The sequence below is a fragment of the Bos indicus genome, chromosome 7 (assembly GCF_029378745.1).
Source record: "Bos indicus isolate NIAB-ARS_2022 breed Sahiwal x Tharparkar chromosome 7, NIAB-ARS_B.indTharparkar_mat_pri_1.0, whole genome shotgun sequence".
Lineage (NCBI taxonomy): Eukaryota > Metazoa > Chordata > Mammalia > Artiodactyla > Bovidae > Bos > Bos indicus.
The window spans coordinates 65882389-65896209 of NC_091766.1; the positions used below are offsets into that span (position 1 = coordinate 65882389).

Genomic DNA, 13821 nt, shown 5'->3' on the forward strand with positions numbered 1-13821 from the left:
GGCTTCAGCAATATGTGAACTGTGAACTTCCTGATGTTCAAGCTGGTTTTAGAAAAGGCAGAGGAACCAGAGATCAAATTGCCAACATCCGCTGGATCATGGGAAAAGCGAGAGAGTTCCAGAAAAACATCTATTTCTGCTTTATTGACTATGCCAAAGCCTTTGACTGTGTGGATCACAATAAACTGTGGAAAATTCTGAAAGAGATGGGAATACCAGACCACCTGATCTGCCTCTTGAGAAATTTGTATGCAGGTCAGGAAGCAACAGTTAGAACTGGACATGGAACAACAGACTGGTTCCAAATAGGAAAAGGAGTTCGTCAAGGCTGTATATTGTCACCCTGTTTATTTAACTTATATGCAGAGTACATCATGAGAAACGCTGGACTGGAAGAAACACAAGCTGGAATCAAGCTTGTCGGGAGAAATATCAATAACCTGAGATATGCAGATGACACCACCCTTATGGCAGAAAGTGAAGAGGAACTCAAAAGCCTCTTGATGAAAGCGAAAGTGGAGAGTGAAAAAGTTGGCTTAAAGCTCAACATTCAAAAAACGAAGATCATGGCATCCGGTCCCACCACTTCATGGGAAATAGATGGGGAAACAGTGGAAACAGTGTCAGACTTTATTTTTCTGGGCTCCAAAATCACTGCAGATGGTGATTGCAGCCATGAAATTAAAAGACGCTTACTCCTTGGAAGGAAAGTTATGACCAACCTAGATAGCATATTCAAAAGCAGAGACATTACTTTGCCAACAAAGGTTCGTCTAGTCAAGGCTATGGTTTTTCCTGTGGTCATGTATGGATGTGAGAGTTGGACTGTGAAGAAAGCTGAGGGCCGAAGAATTGATGCTTTTGAACTGTGGTGTTGGAGAAGACTCTTGAGAGTTCCTTGGACTGCAAGGAGATCCAACCAGTCCATTCTGAAGGAGATCAGCCCTGGGATTTCTTTGGAAGGAATGATACTAAAGCTGAAACTCCAGTACTTTGGCCATCTCATGCGAAGAGTTGACTCATTGGAAAAGACTCTGATGCTGGGAGGGATTGGGGGCAGGAGGAGAAGGGGACTACAGAGGATGAGATGGTTGGATGGCATCACTGACTCGATGGACGTGAGTCTGAGTGAACTCCAGGAGTTTGTGATGGACAGGGAGGCCTGGCGTGCTGCGATTCATGGGGTCGCAAAGAGTCAGACACGACTGGGTGACTGATCTGATCTGATCTGATGCTTTCATTTCTCATGGGTAAATATCCAGGGCAGGGATAGAATTTTAGAACATTTCCATCACCTCAAAAAGAAACCTCATGCCTATTTATACTCACTCCCACACCCTCCCGATTCAGTTCAGTTCAGTCGCTCAGTCATGTCCAACTCTTTGTGACCCCATGAACTGCAGCACGCCAGGCCTCTCTGTCTATCACCAACTCCCGGAGTCTACCCAAACTAATGTCCGTTGTGCCGGTGATGCCATCCAACCATCTCATCTTCTGTCCCCTTCTCCTCCTGCCCTCAGTCTTTCCCAGCATCAGGGTCTTTTCAAATGAGTCAGTTCTTCGCATCAGGTGGCCAAAGTATTGGAGTTTCAGCTTCAACATCAGTCCCTCCAGTGAACACCCAGGGCCAATCTCCTTTAGGCAACCACTAGTCTACTTTGGGCTGCTGTCTATGGGGTCGCACAGAGTCGGACATGACTGAAGTGACTTAGCAGCAGCAATCTACTTTCTGTGTCTATTTGTTTGCCTTTCTGGACATTCTTTAAAAATGGGATTATACAATTCCACATCTCTTTTCATTACTTTCTTTCCTCGTTGTTTGAATGTCAGGTAAAATGTTACCTCTTTCCTCAAACTTTAATATTATTCCCCATTCAGCTCCTTATTTGCTTCCTTTGTAGAACTTACTGCACTTAGTATTTATGTATTTATTTTTGTCTAGTTGCTTTTGTCTGTTGGTGCCATTGGAACATAGTTTCCCTGAGGGCCAGAACCATTTCTGTTTGCTGCTGTCAGATCCCCAGGATCTATCTAGTTCAGCATCTAACACAGAGGAGTGCCCAGTAAATATTTCTTGAGTGAATGAAGGTTTAAAAAAATGTTGCATTTTGAAGAGCAGCTCCAAGCTTTTCCCTTGTAGAGGTCATAAACTACAATAAATATCACTCATAAATTGTCAAAACTCTTCAGCAGCGACTTTCATGTCACAAGGTCCAATGTAGCAAATGTCTGTGTGCTATAAGATTTGGGAAACTGAACAAAGATTGGGGATTGATCTGTAGGCAGCATTTTCCAGCCTGCCGCCATGCCTGTCTGTGGTGCTCTTGGATTGGGGCTTTGTTTGGGGGCATATGGGAGAGTTTTGCTGTCTCCCATTGTTCACATCGTTCTATTAATAGTGTTAGGCTGTTTACTTGGCCTGTGCTGACTGCCAGGCTGCTCTCCTACCTCAGCCCCTTGCTTGTTTCTTCAGAGGTTTTAGTTTGAACAAAAAGTACTTCCTTTGTTCATATGCCAACTGAGAATTCGAAGCATTTAGAATTTTTTATATACAAGCCACCAGGAAATACTGTCCAAAGTGAATGAAGCTGCAGGAACCTGTAGGAGTTGACAAGCTGACTTTGAGTTGAGCAGAAGCTGGGAAGAAGCCTTTCAGGGATTTTGAATGGAATTATGAGTGCCTTCTGTCTAGGTGGGTACCAATCTGTGAGCATCTGGGTCTTAGAACTCCCTGGTTTGGTACATCTGTACAACATAAGCAGGTTTGAAGAAGCCAAGGACCCTTCTTTTTAAAAAAATTAATTTATTTTAATTGGAGGCTAATTACTTCGCAATATTGTAGCGGTTTTTGCTTTACATTGACATGAATCAGCTATAGGTGTACATGTGTCCTCCATCGTGAACCCCCTTCCCTCCTCCCTTCTCACATGGTTCCTTCTTGAAGCCTTTGCCATTTCTGTGAATCTGGGGAGGGGGTATTGGCCTTAAGGTCCTACATGGGAAATTCCAGTATTTTGTTGACCTCTACATGCACTATCTCTTTTATTCCAGCCTCCCTGGAGATAGGAACTATGATGTTCTTTTTGTAAGATGAATAAGTATATGAAGACGCCCACTCAAGATCCCTCAGCTAGTTACTGGCAGGGTTGGGATTTGAACCTTCTGATTCCAAAACTCCTTTCTTTTTAAAAAAATTATTTTTATTTCTTCTTAATAATAATAATAATGCTTCTTTAAAAATTTAAAATTTTATTGTAGTAAGGGCACTTTACATGAGATCTAACCCCTTAACAAATGTTTAAGTATACAGTACAGTTCTGTTGACTATAGGTACAGTTGTTAATACAGCAGATATCTAGAATTTGCACATTTTGCTTGACAAAAACTGTATGCCTGTTGATTAGTAACTTCCCATTTTCCACTCTCCCCTGGCAACCATCATTCCACTCTGGTTTTATGAATTTGACTATTTTAGCTACATCATACCTGTGGAATTATGCAGTATTTGTCTTTCTATAACTGGTTTATTGAGAGAGTGGGCATCCTTGCCTTGTTTCTGATCATCAAGGAAAAGATTTTAGTTTTCCACTTTTATAATGATGTTAGCTGTGGGTTTTTCATATATGGCCTTTATTTTGTTGAGGTGCTTCCTTTCCATTACTAGTTTATTGACAGTTTTTAAAATCATGAATGAGTATTGAATTTTGTCAAATGCTTTTTCTGTATCTATTGAGATGATCATGTGATTTTATCCTTTATTTAATGCGGTGTATCGATTAGTTGATTTTTGTGTGTTGACCCATTCTTGTATCCCAGTGATAAATCCCACTTGGTCGTGATGTATGATCCTTTGACTGTGTCAGTCTCCATTTTCACGACAGGCCTTTTCAGACTTTCTGTTTTTTTTCATAGTAGTATCGGTAGATTGTAAGTTTCTAGGAATTTATGGTTCTTATAGTTTTATTCTATTGTGATCAGAAAAGATACTTAGTATGACTTTAATCTTAAATTTGTTAAGACTTATTTTATGACCTAATATGTGGCCTATTCTGGAGAAAGTTCTGTGTACACTTGAGAAGAATATATATTTGGCTGCTGTTGGATAGAATGTTCTGTATGTCTTTTAGATCCACTTCATCTATGATGTGTCCAAGTCCTGTTTCCTTATTGATCTTTCATATGGATATTCTATCCATTATTTAAAGTGAAGTATTGAAGTTCCTTACTATTATTGTATTGCTGTCTATTTCACCCTTCAGTTTTGTCAAGTTTTGCTTTATATATTTAAGTGCTCTGATGTTGCTGCTGCTGCTGCTAAGTCACTTCAGTCGTGGCCGACTCTGTGTGACCCCATAGACGGCAGCCCCCCAGGCTCCGCCATCCCTGGGAAGGTACATGTAATTGTTGTATCTTCCCAGTGTATTGATCCTCTTATCATTACATTATGTCCTTTTAAGTCTCATATGACAGTTTTTGACTTAAAGTCTGTTTCCTCAATAGTAATTTTTAATAATTAGGTTTATTACTGCCTCCTTAGGGGCCAGATATGGTGACCAACTCTGTAAAGAGCTCAGAAAATGAAAAACAGGAGGTTTTAGTCTATAAGAAACATAAAGTCACTGGAATAATTGTCAGGAGGTCATGTTTTTATGACCATCTATGTGACGTTTGAAATATGACGTGGACTTTCTGAGTCTTAGTTCTGAGGCCAGTAAAATGTGGTAGTAATGTCTATTCACTTCAAAGGGTCATTGAGAAGCTTGAGAGGGAAAAGGATCACTCATTCATTCCCCCATAACTACGGATTAAGTGCCAATCATGCATTCAGACTTAGGGCAGATATCAATCCAATGGGGCACATAGAAGCCCCTGCCCCATCACGGAGCTTACAGTTTAGAGAGGGAGACCAAATAGGCACTTATAACACGAGAAATACTATAGTGAAGGCATAGGGCAATATGGAAATGCCTAGCGTGTATGCCTGTCTCCTGAAAGATTCCAGAAAACTTTGTGAACTTTTCAGCATTATTCATGCTACAAGACATAATATAGTCTGTGACATTGTATTGTCTAGTTTCACTCGATTTGTTGAAGCATGCTGTAGTCAACCCAAATTGACCTGGCAATCAGAAATTTATATCTCTGCCAAACAGATGGAATTGAAGGAAAGTTCTGAAGGCATTTTGAGGAAAATATAGGAAGAATAATCCTAACCACAGATGTCATTCAAATTTTGCTGTGAAACAAGGTGTCTGGTTACTGGGTGTAAAGGTTCTAGCCCACGTCTAGGTGTAGGGTAACCTAGTTTTGCTCCTGGTCTGAAGTGTTGTCTGGACAAGTCACTTGTCTCTGCCACAGTGTGTGTCATGAGGGCAGGGATTCTTTTTGGTGTTCTTTTGTTCATGAGGCATCCCAAGAACCTAGAGAGAGGCAAATGATAGTAAGTGTGGAGCAGCTAATAGTTGACTGACTGCTTGATTGTATTTTGGGGCTCTCATTTTTCTTTCCTGAACATAGGAATGGAACTAGAAGGGAATTGAACTGATTTATCTCTTAGCACTCTTTTGATTCTGTAGTTTGAGTCACTAAAAATCATAAAATCCAGTTGAGAGAGCTTAGTCATGTGACAGTGGAAATAGTCTCAATACTTGATAGCCTAGTAGGAGCAACTGAACGTCTAATTGTGATACACATGGTTTTAAATTCTTCAGTTTTTGGCTCTAGCTTTTCAACAGAGTATACCTCTCTCACAAAGGTTTTTCTTTTTCATTTGTTTTTGTGGCATTTTCTGATGAGCTGCCTGAATTTGTTATTTTTGGAATAATAATGGGAAAGGTAAGGAGATAATACATTTATTACTATTACTGCTATGGGAATTTACAACTCTAAAGATATAAGATGACATTTAAAAATAGTTTTCAAGAAAAGTAAAAACAAATAGTTGAATATATATGTTTTTTCTCACAGTAGGTGGCTAACATTGGATTAGCCTGGAGGATGATGGAGTAATTGTTCTTAGCAAGCTCAAATTTTGTTCAATAATATAATTTTAAAAAACCTTTGCTGATACCTGTAATGTTACTGCTACTATATTATGGTATGCTTCTATTCATTCTTATAGATGTGGTAACTGAGACTTAAATGATTTTCCCCAAAGAGAACCTTAGACTGTTGAGTTTGTAACATCTAGGCAGTATTCAATGACTATTAACTATTATTATTGTTATTATTATAATCAAGAGAATAACATGCCCAGTGGGCTTCCCAAGTGGCTCAGAGGTAAAGAATATGCCTGTCAATGCAGAACACGCGGGTACAATCCCTGGGTGGGGAATATCCCTTGGAGAAGGAAATGACAACCCACTCCAGTAGTCTTGCCTGGAGAATCTCATGGGCAGAGGAGCCTGGCAAGCTACAGTCCATAGGGTCTCAGAGAGTCAGACACAACAGTGATTGAGCATTAGCATGGACATACTCAGTGCTTGGCAAAGCTGGGCTACAGAGCCCAATTTGTCTGATATTTTGAGTCCAATAGTGGCATAAAATGCTGTATCCTTAACACCGTATAGTGCGTAAGCATGTTTATTTTATCATATATGCTATATATATGATTTACAATTTTATATTTGGTTTGTACATTTTTTTGTTTCTGCTGTTTATTTTATGTTTTACTATGCTGGGTCTTTGTTGCTGTGTGGGCTTTTCTCTCGCTGCGGCAAGTGGGGGCTACTCTCTAGTTGCGGTGCATGGGCTTCTCATTGCAGTGGCTTCTCTTGTAGTGGAGCACAGGCTCCAGGGTCATTAGGTTCAGCACTTTGCAGCTAGCAGGCTCTAGAGGACCAGCTTAGTAGTTGTGGCACATGCGCTTAGCTGCTTCACGGCAGCTGGGATCTTCCCCGGTCAGGAATTGAACCCATGTCTCCCGCATTGGCAGGAGGATTCTTTACCACTGAGCCACCAGGGAAACCGCAATACTTTTTTTTTTAAGTGTCTTTTTCTCACTCCCTAGTTTCATGGAATTATGCCTTGTCAGAGAAGAATGTGCCTTTTAAAAAAAAGTTCAAATACAGTTGACTTCTAATATTACATTTCCTTTCAGGTATACAGCATAGTGATTCAATATTTTATGGAAAATGTACATTGTTAAAGCTCATGTGGTTTGACCCTTTTAATGTGAAAGATATGGGGAAACAAGTCCAGGTTGAATGACTTACTCAAGGTCACTTGGTGAGCTGTGCTAGTGCTATTAAGGATGAGAGCCCAGATTTCCATGCTGTCACCTAGCCCCTCTGGGAGGAGGACAGAGCTGAATGGTGTGTGAGAGCTTGGCCCCTGGAGCCTTCCACGCTGCAGTCCATCTGGGGTGGGGAAGGACTGCCAGAGGAGGCTCGATGACCCTCAGCAGGGCTGAGATAAATGGGCTTTGTTTGACAAGTGCAGAAAACCAGAGCAAGTGGTCAGAGAGCACTGTATGGAAAATGGTCACAGGAGCAAATTTTGTGCATTTATACAATGCACAAAAATGTTTAGTGACATAAAATTATTAATGTGATAGGGTTCTTCTCTTGAGGTGTTCATTTGTCAGTCCTAGAAAGCCCTGTAGGACAAAGTATTAGTGTTAGTTATATCTCCTCCATTTCCTCTGCCTGAAACATCCGTTGTTCTCTCCCTATCCTATTACAGCAGAACCCAGCACTCAGTGATGGAAGGACCTCTGGGTTAAATCCCAGGATAGGGAGAGGAGAGGAGCTGGAGACAACCTACCTTGGTTTGAGACCTGTTTCTGCCACCTCCTGGCTGTGTCCACTTGAGTGAGTCACTTAACCTTTCTGAACCTCTGTTTTCTTCTCTGTAAAATGGGATAATAATGCAATATATTGTGAGGAGTAAATGAAATAATATCTGTGAAATTCTAAGCAAGGTGCCAGGACATAATAAGCCGTCAATGAATGTTAGCTACAGAACAGATAAATCCCAGCTTTATTGAATGTTGCTGTGGTAACTGGGCAAATCAACTGCCTCTCTCTGGAATTCAGATTTTTCAGATGTAAATAAGATGGTTATGATGAAGATTCTTCCTACTTGAATATTCTGTGATTTCAAGCTTGCCCTTGTTCTCCATCAGTAATAATCTCTCCCTTACAAACCCCTTGAAGCCCTGCATGTGGGTCTCTCTTAAAACACCTTTCCGGTCTTTGTTTATAATTAATTTTTATCTGTACCTGCTTGAGAACATGTTTATCCCAATGACCTACCCATAGTAAATGCTCAAAAAGTGTTTTTTGAGTAGATGTACAAATAGTAAGGGCTTCCCTGGGGCTCAGTGATAAAGAATCCGCCTGCCAATGCAGGAGATGTGGGTTCAATCCCTGGGTCAGAAAGATCCCCTGGAGAAGGAAATGACAACCCACTCCAGTATTCTTGCCTGGGAAATCCCATGGACAGAGGAGCCTGGCGGGCTGTAGTCCATGGGGGTCACAAAAGAATCAGACACAACTTAATGACTAAACAACAACAACAAATAGTAATTTTTTGGTTCTAGTGCTTCTCAGAATGAGCAGTCAGATAGCTTTGTTCTGCCTTTTTAAGCTTTCTATTATGGAACATTTTGAATACATACATAAGAAGAAAGAATAACAAAATGAGCTGCCATGGACCCTCTACCCAGCAGTGTTAATTATTCAGTGATTCATTCATGAGTAATCTTATTTGATCTAGTCCTCATATTTCACCTCCTCCCTCCAGGCTACATACATCATATAAAGTATTCGAGCTTCAGCATCAGTCCTCCCAATGAATATTCAGGGTTGATTTCCTTTAGGATTGACTGGTTTGATCTCCTTGAACAGTAATCCTTTAATATCATTGAATATTCATTGTGTTTACATTTCCCTGATTTTCTTACAGTGTGTGTGTGTGTGTGTGCACACACGCGCGTGTGCGTGTGCGTGTATTTACAATTTAGTTGAATCAGAACCCAGTTCAGGTACATGCATGGCTTTTGGTTGATGTGTCTGCTGAGTGTCTTTTGAATTGTCTATTTCTCTTTTCAATTCTGTTATTTTTTCCTTTGTGTATTTTGGGATTCTGTCATTAGGTATACACATTTTTATAATTGTTATATATTCTTCATTAATTTAGAAATTTTGTCTCTAGTAACAATTTTTGTCTTAAGGTCTATTTTGTCTGATATTATTATAGCCATTTCAGCTCTCTCTTTTTGCTTGATATTTCTTTTCCAATACTTTTACTTTCAACCTATTTGTGTTTTTGAATCTTATAGACAGTGTATAGTTGGATCATTTAAAAAAGTCCATTTTGCCAAGCTCTGCCTTTTAGAGTGTTTAATTCATTAACATGTAATCACCAAGAAGGTGGAATTTATGCCTGTGACTTTGCTGTTTACTATACAGCTTATATTTTTTTGTTTCTCTGTTCCTCTATTACTGCCTTCTTTTGTGTTAAATATAGATATTTTCTAGAGAACAATTTAAATTTCCTGATGGGTAGTGGTTTCCTTAAACTTCCGGGACTGCTATATCTCCCAGGCCTTCCTGAGGGGCTCTGTGTTTGTGTTGGGGCACATGTTCATTGCTGAACCAGCAGTTTACAACTGCCAGGCATAGCTTTTCTGAGTGTACAGACTTTACTTTCTGCTTGAATAGAGCCTCAGTGTTAGCCAGAGATGATAAGTTAGGATGTTCTCAGGTCTTCTAGCATGCCCACAGGTCTGTGTTTATGTATGGTCTTATAGATCTGTAGAAATATTTTAAAGCTTTTCCAAGCCAACTAGGGACTTTTCTTTCCTTATTTTGTCCTTTTAAGCTTTTTGGTTAGCCTGTTTTACCTGCTGTCTGCAAACATGGAAATAAATAAGAGCCTGAGAGTCATGGCTAGATTGAAGGAGTATGGATTAGGGGTAGTGTAGGTGGAACATGAGACGGTTCTTAAATCAAACTAAACCTAGAGTTCAAATCCAGGGGGAACATGAAAATATAAGCAGTCTGTGATTCACAGAAGTGCTGGGGAATGTTTTGTATTTCTACACCATGAGGGAATATTAGTTACCTGTTGCTGTGCATCACATTGCTCTAAAACTTATAGCCGTGAACATCTATTATCTTGCATTTCTGTGGCTTAGGAATCCAGGCATAGCTTCTCTGGGTGTACAGCTTCAGGGTCTCTTACAAGGTTACAAACCAAGGCATCAGTCATTGTTTGGATATCATCTGAAGGCTTAACTGAGGAAAGAAAGGCTTCCAAGCTCTTACGTAATTGTTGGCAAAATTCAGTTTCCTGGGGACTGTGGGACTGAGGACTGTGTTTCCTCACCGGTTGTTAGCTGAAGTTTTTCCTCATTTCCTTGCCATGTGAGCTTCAGCATGGCAGCTTGCTTCATTCAGGCTAACCTGAGAGAGAGTGTTGCTGGTAAGACAGAAATGACCATCTTTTGTAACCTTATCATGGAAGTGACATCTAATCACAGAAATAACATCCCATCATCTTTGCCATGTTCTTTTGATTAGAAGCAAGTCACTACACATAGCCCACATTCAAAGAGAGGGATAGTTATACAAGGGCAGGAATACTAGGAAGTGGGAATCACTGGGAGCCATCTTGTAAGTCTGCCTACCCCAGAGGGTATGTGTGTGTGTATGTTGAGGCAGTTTTGCCTATTTATTAAAAATATTTTAATAGTAACTGTAGTTAACACTGTATTGTATATTTGAAAGTTGCTGAGAGTAGATCTTAAATGTTCTCATCACAAGAAAATAATTTTTTTGTTACTGTGTACATGTATGGATGTGAGAGTTGGACTGTGAAGAAAGCTGAGTGCCGAAGAATTGATGCTTTTGAACTGTGGTGTTGGAGAAGACTCTTGCAAGTCCCTTGGACTCTTGTGAGTCCATTGGACTGCAAGGAAATCCAACCAGTCAGTCCATCCAAAAGGAGACCAGTCCTGGGTGTTCATTGGAAGGACTGATGCTGAGGCTAAAACTCTAGTACTTTGGCCACCTCATGCGAAGAGTTGACTCATTGGAAAAGACCCTGATGCTGGGAGGGATTGGAGGCAGGAGGAGAAGGGGACGACCGAGGATGAGATGGCTGGATGGCATCACTGACTTGATGCACATGAGTTTGGGTGAGCTCCGGGAGTTAGTGATGGACAGGGAGGCCTGGCGTGCTGCGACTCATGGAGTTGCAAAGAGTCAGACATGACTGAGCGACTGAACTGAACTGAACGGAACTGAATGGTAATGGATGGCAACTAAACTTTCTTACAGTGTATACATATCTCAAATCATTATGTTGCACACCTGAAACTCACCCAATGTTATATGTTAATTATATCAATAATATAGCCATATGTGTCTAGTAGGGCTTCCCTGGTAGCTCAGCTGGTAAAGAGTCTGCCTGCAATGCGGGAGACCTGGGTTGGCAAGATCCACTGAAGGAGGATATGGCAACCCACTTCAGTATTGTTTCCTGGAGAATCCCCATGGACAGAGGAGCCTGGCGGACTACAGTCGATGGGGTTGCAAACAGTTGGACACAACTGAGCGACTAAGCACACACATGTGTCTAGTAGCTGCCATATTGAACAGCTCAGACCAATATCATAGTTCAGTGGTTTTTTAGCTTTATTTTTTAAATATTTAATTTATTATTTATTTATTTGGCCAAGTCTTAGTTGTGGCACATAGGATCTTCATTTTTCATTGCAGCATGAAGGATTCTTTTTAGTTGCAACATGTGAACTCTTAGTTGCAGCTTTCAAGATCTAGTTCCCTGACCAAAGGTCAAACCCTAGCCCCCTGCATTGGGAGCATGGAGTCTTAGCCACTGGGCTACCAGGGAAGTCCCAGTTCAGTGGTTTTTAAACTTCAGTGAAACTTCAGGATCACTCAGGATCAAGACCTAGAAGGCTTAATATAATAAAATATTGCTAGGCCTCATTCCCAGAGTTTTTGATTCATAGGTCTGGATGAATCCTGGAAGAGTTAAAAATTTGTATTGAATACCAGGGTGTGTTATGCACTCTTCTAGGTGCTGGGGATACAGCAATGGGGGAAAAAAAGAAAGGGAAAAAATGCCTGCCCCTAACAGACCTTTCATTTTCATCTTCTCTGGATGACAAGGACAGAGAGACCTCAGCCAATATCAAAGTTATGATTAGCTCTAAGATATTGGTTGTTCTCTTCTGTAACTGGAAGCATACCTGATCTAATGTAAGATAAAAGCATATCATTCTATTTCTGAGACATGTGTCTATGAGTATTTCTTTTCCCATAGAGGACTGGATATTTGGGTGTTTCTTTGTTAGTGGGTTTTTTTTTTTTTTCTTTTTTTTTGCTGATAACCTTGAGAATTCAGGAAAGACAGAGAGAGAGAGAAAGAGAGGGCGAGTGAGAGTGCATAACCGAGCTCACCCTAAAGTTTGTGTGAGGGCAAAGCAGAAAATACTAAATGAAACATGTGAATGATTCTTACCAGTAGAGTGGATGGGGAGACAGAAAGAGTTTCAAAGAGGTTTCCCCAAATTTATCATAAAGCTTTACTCTATGGGGCTTTAAGGCAGACATTTCCTATTGTTCTTTAGAGAAGCATTTGAAACCTAAACTCTGATACCAGTTCCCAGTTCCTTCAATATAGCTCAGATTTCTGTTTTTAAAAATTTCTAGCTATGATGATATATGGATTTGTCAGTACGTTTGTCTCAGAGCTCTGTGAGCTTGCTGGGCTGCAGCTGAGGCCTTCTGGGGTTAAGCCTCCTGTCTTAGGATCAGGAAAATTGTCCTAAGAAGTCTGCAGCTGGGCTAGAAGAGAATTCAGGCTTGGGGATGGAGGTGGGGAGGGGAGGAATCAAAGTTGCCGCTAGATCAGGCTGACTACTGGCAAATTATGAAGACATACTGGTGGCTTTGTCCTTTTCTGCTCACTGTTGGTTCATCCTCTCAAACACAAGTAAAGCTAGTGGCTGACAGCATGGACTTTGGAAAGTGATGGTTCTCCTATTTACTAGTTATGTGAACCAGGATTAGTTATGTGAACCAGCTTTATCTTCTGCAACCTCAGTTTTGTCAGTTGTATATTGGAGACAGTCCTCTCTAGCTACTAGAGTTCTTTAAAATAACATGCAAATGTGGTTGGCACAGTGCCTGGGCTCAATAAATGGTATCTGTTTTGAGGTTAAGGCAGATGTGAGAACTCCAGCTTTCCAGATGTGGAAGCTAACAAGGGGTGTCTCTTACCCTGTTTCCCCATCCTCTCTTGCTGGAATGTCCCCTGCCTCTTAGTTATTGTATTCTTCCTGGACTCTGCAGGCTTGAAGCCTCAGCCAGCCTTTAAGTGTTTTGCTTGCCCACCCTGAGCTGAGGTTGGGGGGAAGGGCTCTTGGCAGGGACTAGTCACATCTGTGTCCACCTGGATCAGAGCTGCTCCCTGCTCTCCTGGGCCTGGCAGGGAGCAGCCAGGGATGGAGCTGAGTGGGGCTCCTGAGGAGGCGTCCAGTGGGTAAGTGCTGACCTGCTGGGAGAAAGTTTTTAGAGTGATTCTCTGGCATTTGCCTAAGAGCATTCATGTGCAATCCAGGGAGGGCACATTTTCTAAAAGGCAGGTGGAAATGGATCCCTGCTGTGCTCAGGAGGCCACATTTGGAAGGCTTTTGTCCAATTAAAGTATTACCAAGCTTGCTTCCTCTTCAAGAGTATTTCTGAAGAGGGAGGAGTTGATTTTTGTCTCCTTATAGGATAGAGATGAAGCAGAGAGGCCAGCACCTAACAAAGAACAAGATATGCCTAGGTCTGTGCTGCTATAGGT

The 13821-nt window shown here is 41.1% G+C and overlaps 1 long non-coding RNA gene across 1 annotated transcript in view; it reads left to right on the plus strand.

Moving 5' to 3' along the window:
• LOC139184208 (uncharacterized) overlaps positions 1-13821 on the plus strand; it is an 86826-nt gene that overhangs the window by 37163 nt on the left and 35842 nt on the right. The window contains exon 2 of the long non-coding RNA XR_011567772.1: positions 7684-7811. This is a non-coding gene — a long non-coding RNA (uncharacterized lncRNA). The remainder of the gene's footprint in view (positions 1-7683; positions 7812-13821) is intronic.